Raw genomic sequence first — 8226 nt, 5'->3', positions numbered from 1 at the left:
CCCTTTATGTGGTGTCGCTCAGACGCCCGACTGTGGCATTTCTTTTAAAGCCCTTTATGTGGTGTCGCTCAGACGACCGACTGTGGCATTTCTTTTAAAGCCCTTTATGTGGTGTCGCTCAGACGCCCGACTGTGGCATATTTGTTATTTATTTCATAATTTTAATACTGCTATGTTATTGCATTTTCATAAATAACCTACTCACATGCATTAGAGATTTATTTACTTTTTGTGACTGACGTCATGAGTATAGATATTTTGGAACATCGTTGTTATATTATACCTATGTTCATAATGTTTGCGAGTACATTCAAAGTACTCACTGGCTTGTCCCTGGCTATTGTCTTGGCCAGATTTCTTGCGCGGAAAGGAGCGACCGTGTTGACAGCCCCAGAACCTAAGCAACGGTGATAGTAGCCTCGCGAAGATAGGAGTTAACCCGGTCAGCTATTCCCGTGGGAAATGGAGTCCCATAGACACCGATGATTCACAACCCGCTTCCGCCATCAACCACTAGAAACCATTTGTTGTACTCATAGGCCAGAATGGTCTTGTACTACATATGTTGTATTTTGCTTTGTATTTCTGTATCAAGTTGGTGCCTCATCAGCTAACAGTTATCCTGGGGCTGGTGAGCACAACGGCCAGTTTCTGGAATTTAATACCCGGAAAACCGGTCGCCACAAACTTGGTATCAGAGCCAGGCTGACCATTGGCTAATCCTATCTTAGACAGGTCGAAAAACTTAGGCAAACCAACCCACCAGACCTTAACCAAACCCCAGCCAAGCTTCTCGTGCAAGATAGCCACACAGTGACCCCGACACTTTTGGCAGTCGGCGCCCAACCTATCAACCTAGCATGTCGATCACGCGCTAGTGACCAGCACCCAAGATGTCTCCTTCACAAGCGTGCGAAGGAAGACTCCGTTTCACTTTTCTATAAAAAGGGCACGCTAGCCCCAACCCAGCACAGCCTCTACCCCAAACCGAACCATAATGCCAGGCCCCGTCGTGCACAACGAGACCATAGCAACCAACCTTGGAGGTTTTGTGACCCTACTCGCAAACCTCACTCGTCGTGCCCATGTGTTAGAAGAGCCCCCAGAATATGTTGTGTACCAAGGACCCATGGGCAGTGAAAGCCGTCAATTTTGGGCCACTGTGCACATCTACGGTAGGGGTCTATCTCCAGAACGCCCCTACAGGTTCACTGGAAGAACAACTTCCTTCGAGCCACAAGCCATCCAGCTAGTTGCTCGAGAGGCTATAGTTCAACTTCGGTAGTTGTCACCCAGAGTTAACTGTCGCTCGTTCTACTACTACCCCAGGCGTGAAGGGTATGGTAGACCACCCCAAGTTGCCAACGGAGATCACGAGACAGATCCCGCATTGTTGCACCTAGTGCGCTATGTAAGTGCACTGGAGGCACTGTTCGACCAGATCACCATTGATCTGATCGCAGCTCGAGGAGAGCTGGTTCGTCGAGCCCCAGCAAGAGGAGAAGACGAGCCCGATGCCGACAACCCAGTCGTGCTATCCGGACACCCGATCGAGACCCTGAGATCAGCTCCAGCCAACAACCGAGACGCTTTGATGACCCCAGAAGTGCTACGTCGCCTTTTGGGAGCACACTCCAACGGGATTGTGGCCAACAATCCCCGTGATGGTCATCATCGCTACCCCGACCCTACAGTTCCTCCGCCATCTCCGACTAATCCCGGCAGTGAGACATGTGGAGAAGCCTCATCATCCACCAGGCACGCCCGTTTAGACATAAACGAGGTAGATTAAGCCGTGCGAGTAGTACCGAGTTTCAGTGTATCCTCGCTTTGTAATCATGCGACCTTGTATGTAAACGCAGCCTGTCGTTGTGCCTCTGTTTTAATAGTAGCCTTGCGTATTTTGTCAGCGCATAGTTGCATATTTTCTGGGCACAGCTACCAAAACCAACCTCGACGACAACCACAGTAACACGTCTCTTTATGAGATATGTGTATCTCTGACACTGACCCGACCTTTGGAGCTAAGCTGGCAAATTTATTACCTTTTACCACGGTAAAATGACCCAGCTCCATTTGTATATAAAGGCCACCTCGTGACCTTACCAAGCACCCCACACCTTGTGCACCACCCTCACAACCTTTTCCTGTCATGCCGAGCCCCAGTATTCATCTGAGAACCCCAGATGCAACCCCAGGTAGCTTTGTCAAAATATTGTGGGACTTTACCCACAGTACTATGGGTTCCACCCAGCCACCCTAGTACGAGCTATTCAAATCAAGAATCACCACTTCCACCTCGGAATATTGGGCAGCAGTACACATCCCTCCCGTAGACTCCAATCAAGATCCAACGGAAGTTTCCTTCGTGGGGGAATCTATGCCAACCCCACGCCTAGCCATAGAAGCTGCTGCGAAAGAAGCGATTGCTCGCCTTTGATCCGCAGTACCCTATGCCCGCGAACGAGGATATTATTACTTTACGAGCCGTGCAGAACCCGGAGGAGTAACATCTTTTCCCGGAGGACGGATTGAGAGAGACCCAGTACTGGCCAACCTTATCCAGTACATCATCGCTCAAGAGCATTTGAACCAGCGAGTGATGGATTATCTCTAGAGTCTTGCTGATTTGAATCCTCAGATTGTAATCGGCAGACCACTGAGGCCCGACCCGGAGAGACGCATACATCGACTGGTCAATCCACTTCCTCCGATAGAAGAGGAGTGTATCCCTTTACCAGAGACATTTTATCGGGACCCCGTCCAGTTACTGTTTTCATTTTAGACGTCACTACTGTGTTTGATATTGCAGCATTTATTATTACGTTGTAACTTATGCACGGTACCTCGAATTTGTGCGATGAGTCGTGTATTTAGTTTCTACTAGTATGAGTAGTTTTCTTCGTGATTAACTTGTGTAACCGCGAAAATCCTAGAATGAGATTTCTTTTTCCTGAGTTGCTGCATCGTTTATCCCCTCACTACATGGATTACTTTTATTTACACAACACCACGGCAGCAGACTCACAACCGCTCGAAAACATATGGAGTAATTGTTTTTCACATCGGCTCTTAGCAAATCTCGAGGACGAGATTTTTCTTAAGGGGGGTAGTAATTGTAACACCCCAAAAATTTAACCAGGTTTTGGTTATTAAAATTTTTGCCAAGAGTTTAAAATTTTTGCCTGCAAGAATATCTCTTTTGATTTCAAAACTTTTCCTTTAATCTTAAGGAATTTTTCCCAAGTGGATCCTTCCAAAACCTATTGGACTTATTTGCCCTCTCATTAAAAACATTTCTCAATCAGTAGATTTATTTATTAAATTATTTCACCCTGAACTTTATTCATTAAAATGACTTGTTTTAAGTTTTGGAGCTCTTTTTGTACTACAACAGGTTGATAGATTTAACTAAAAATCCCACCAAAATTTGGAGATGTCATGTGATGTCTCAAAATCACTTTTTTGCAATAACATATTTCATTCATTGCATATTTTGAGTGCTACACCTGTTTTTCTTCTCTGGTCCAGTGGGGAATTTTGCACTACAACCCTTTTAAATATTTCTTTCTAGTTTCCACCAAAATTATGGGATGTCAGTAGGAGCATATCATTCCATTATATGCATAAATCCAGGGTTGTTCTTTGAAAATTTTGAGTGAATCAACCTCATCTTCATTCTGGTCCAACATGATGGTTTGTACAACATCCATATTATTGCTTGCTCTTTGGCCCTTGATTCTTTCTCCTACTTGTAGTCCTCCATGCTAAACCCCTAAGTCCAGGAGCATGCAACCATTGGCATATTTTTGGTTCATGAAATAATGCCATTCACCTCCTGTCCAGATTTGAAGTTCTACAAAACTTGCACTAGCAAGTTTGTGCTTTTCACCAACTAACCTCACCAGCCTCTTGTGCATCCAAAGAGACACTAATCTGCAAGAATTGGCCACTCCAAGAAATGCCTAGGTGCCCTTGCCATTTTGTCAAACACCTTGAGAGCATGACCAGATTTGACATGAGTTGTTGTTGGCATTGTGAACTTGGTCTCCTGACCAAACCACCTTGTCCCTTGATCTTCCCTCTATCACTAACCTAGTTCTGTTACTTGCCAACCTCACCTGGGACCTGTAGCATGCCACGGCATTCTATCGAACACCTTCCGTGCGTGCTCTGGGCGCGAGCAGAGCGCGCGTATTGCATGAGCCTCGGCCGAGCCGACACGTCGCGCCCCTGGTTTTGGCCCGCTCTGCAGCGCCACGCCACGCACTAACCTCCTCACAGCAACGCGCCAAGCCACCCTGGCAGCCTACAGCGCCGCCGTCAGAGCCTTGGCGGCACGCCGGCGTCCGCAGCGCGCCCCTGCCTCAGTAGGTGCCGACAGGCCTCCAGCGCTTGCCACCTGTCTCCTGGAGTAGTGCGAGCTCATCCGCAGCCTTGTCCTCTAGCGCGCGTCGCCGCCACGTCGCCCTAGCTACAGCGAGGCGGTTCACCGGCAAGCTTATCCATGGCTGTCGCGAACCGACTCGGATGTTCTATAAAAGGAGCCTCCCGAGCTCAACCCTGCACGCAGGCAGCCTCACGCCATTCCGCTCGTGCCCCCTTAGCCGTAAATTGAGGAGAGAGAGTCGTCTTCTTCCTCTCCGGCAACTCCAGCCGCCGCCACTGCCCCGACCACTCTGGCACCACCTGAGCCTCCCCCTCTCCATTCTCTCCACCAAGAGCTCTCCCTCCCTCTCGCGAGTACAACCCCACGCTCAATTTTGGCCGGAGACCACCGCAACCCCAAACTCACTTTGTCCCCGGAGCCTCCTCCGCCGCGGAGCTCGCCGCCGGCAACTCCCTCCACCCCTGACGACCCTACGACCACCGGAAGGACCGCCTAGGAGTGGCGGATCCATCCCTGCACCTGGATACCCGCGAAGAACCGCCGTTCACCGGCGACGATCGTCGGATGCCCCGCCTGTGCTCGGGCAGAGAAGAGGACGGAGTGGGGACTGGTCAAACCTGACTAATGGGCCCCCTGGACCCACTGTCAGTGACCTCCGCCCCAGTCCACGTGGGTTAAGTGGAAGCGCACTTCCAAAGTACGCTTTCGACGTGTACGTGTTTATTTGAAACGTTTTTCTTTTCTGTTTTTTTAAATAACAGATTTTGACCAAACTTTGACCGGCTGTATCTTATTAAATACAACTCCAAATAAATTAATTATTTTTCCTACCTCTCTCAAATATTGTCTAGTTTATTTTAAGATTTATTTGAAAAAATTTCAAAACAACTTTTTGTGCTGTTTTTATTTTGCGTGTTAATTCATATATATTTTTAAAATAGGATTTTTGAAGAGAGGAGAAACTTTCAAAAGTTTTGGAGTGCACCCTGCCTTTTCACACATTGAAGGCAAGCATTCTGAACCTCGGCATAATATTTTTGGTGTGTTCATTGACACGTTTAAAACACCACCTCATTTCGGAGAACTTGTTATTTCATGTGATATGATCATATGCATGGGTGCATGTTAGTGATTTCCATGCTGTTGGAAATGAACACACTTGTGAAGATAATCATCCTCATGTGCCTTGCATGCATACCAGCAGGAACCCGGGAAAACCTCTGCCTTGGGTAGGCATGAGTTTGTCGCCGGTCTCCGTCGGGACGGTTATGTCTGGTATGGCATGGTAAGGTAATATGAGCGGTGACTCTGTTGGTTGAAATATATTCGTTATGCTAATCATGCAGGGAATACTTAAACCTCCTGAGTTGACCGTAGATCGAGTCTTGTTCTAGTAACCCCCATACTTGTTTCGTACTACCACTCGTCTCTATAACAAGTAGAGTACGGTTCAGTAAGTTGTCAACCTCTTTCTAGCACACATCGTACAGAGAGGCCATGGTGGAAGATACCGGTTGTAGCTGGTAGGCAGGCCACCTGGTCCGGGGGCATGGGTGTTTCTAGTTGAGACCAAGAGGGGAGGCCACCCCTTAGAGCGCGCAATATAAATTTGATCCCATGCTACGCGAGGTTGTAGCCTCCCCACTTAGGGTTTGCTTGACAGGTGTCGTGGGTGATTCCAGACACGTGTGAGTTAAGCTGGTGTGTGCAAGTTAGGTGTGTTTTCAACAAAAAGACCGTAGACGGAATTAGTCCTGATGGACTGAAGGAATCCGTTACTCGTGGGTAAAGAGTACACCCTCTGCAGAGATTAAACCTATTCGAATAGCCGTGTCCATGGTTAAGGATTACAGTCTGGGATGGGTCAAGTGTCGGTCTTAGTGTCGGTCTTCGGAGGAGAAACTGTTAAACCAGAACATGGATTGTGACTTGTGATTTATGATGATTATGATTATTTTATTTATGGACTAACCCCTTTATATTATTTGAAATATGGAGTATCCTTGGAATGGTTTTACCTCCTGGATATTCACTGTGTTTTCTTCTAGAAGCCCTTTATGTGGTGTCGCTCAGACGCCCGCCTGTGGCATTTCTTTTAAATCCCTTTATGTGGTGTCGCTCAGACGCCCGACTGTGGCATTTCTTTTAAAGCCCTTTATGTGGTGTCGCTCAGACGCCCGACTGTGGCATTTCTTTTAAAGCCCTTTATGTGGTGTCGCTCAGACGCCCGACTGTGGCATATTTGTTATTTATTTCACAATTTTAATACTGCTATGTTATTGCATTTTCATAAATAACCTACTCACATGCATCAGAGATTTATTTACTTTTTGTGACTGACGTCATGAGTATAGATATTTCGGAACATCGTTGTTATATTATACCTATGTTCATAATGTTTGCGAGTACATTGAAAGTACTCACTGGCTTGTCCTTGGCTATTGTCTTGGCCAGATTTCTTGCGCGGAAAGGAGCGACCGTGTTGACAGCCCAGGAACCTAAGCAACGGTGATAGCAGCCTCGCGATGATAGGAGTTAACCTGGTCAGCTGTTCCCATGGGAAATGGAGTCCCATAGACACTGATGATTCACAACCCGCTTCCGCCATCAACCACTAGAAACCATTTGTTGTACTCATAGGCCAGAATGGTCTTGTACTACATATGTTGTATTTTGCTTTGGATTTCTGTATCAAGTTGGTGCCTCATTGGCTAACAGTTATCGTGGAGCTGGTGAGCACAACGGCCAGTTTCTGGAATTTAATACCCGGAAAACCGGTCGCCACACAATATGAGTCCTCTCCGGTTCCTACCGGAGAGGACTCATATTGACAATTCAGATTGTACATAAAAAGATCATTGATGGCCAATATATTTTTTCATTGACGTATTTTTTGTATAGTTACACTTAGCAGTAGCGGTTTATGCGCAAAGCGCTACTGCTATTCATATTAGTTGTAGCGCGTTTTGGCAAACGCGCTACAACTATCCCTACCTTATCCCCACGTGCACGACCGGCCCTCACTCACACTCTCACTCTCGCCCCCGTGCCGATAACCGTCGTCGTGCGTCGCCGCCGCCGCCGCCTTCGTCCGTCCGCCGCCGAGGTACTCCCCTCCTTCCGTCCCTGCTCCCTCCTCCTGGCACATCCTCCCTCCGCCTGCGGCCGCCCCTCCCTCCTCCGCTGCCGCCCTCCTCCCTCCGCCTGCGGCTGCCCCTCCTCCCTCCTCCGCCGTCAGCCCTCCTCCCACCACCCTCGACCTCGCCGCCCCTAGCTACCTCTCCGTCGCCCCCACCCCCTGCCACTAGTTAGTACTAGATTTAGTAGTTGTAGATGTTAATTTAGGGTTCATAGCTAGTACTAGATGTTGCTTAGTTAGTACTTTTAGTAGTAGTAGATGTTAATTACTAGTAGTTGTAGTTGAACTACTTTAGTTCTAGTTGAACTAGTTTAGTAAGTAAATTAATAAACTAGTTGAACTAGTTGAATTAATAGAACTAATGTATTTTTAGTAAGATAATTAAAATAACTAGTTGAACTACTTTATTTTTAGAAAGAACTAGTTTTTTTCTATTTATAGTAAGTTTATATTTAGTAAGAACTAGTTGAATTAATAAAACTAGTTGAACATGTCATATTTGTTGTTATTTTTTAGTTTAAGCAATTATTCGGCATGTATTAGTGATAACTTATATGGTTTCAGGTGACCACCGTCGTCCCCGTCACCGACCCCCTCCAACATCCCCGCCATCGTCCCCGTCACCGACCCCCTCCGACATCCCCGCCATCGTCCCCGTCACCGACCCCCTCTGACATCCCTGCCGTCGTCCCAGTTA

The sequence above is a fragment of the Triticum dicoccoides genome, chromosome 6B, assembly GCF_002162155.2.
Source record: "Triticum dicoccoides isolate Atlit2015 ecotype Zavitan chromosome 6B, WEW_v2.0, whole genome shotgun sequence".
NCBI lineage: Eukaryota > Viridiplantae > Streptophyta > Magnoliopsida > Poales > Poaceae > Triticum > Triticum dicoccoides.
This window is presented reverse-complemented; position numbering follows the sequence as displayed.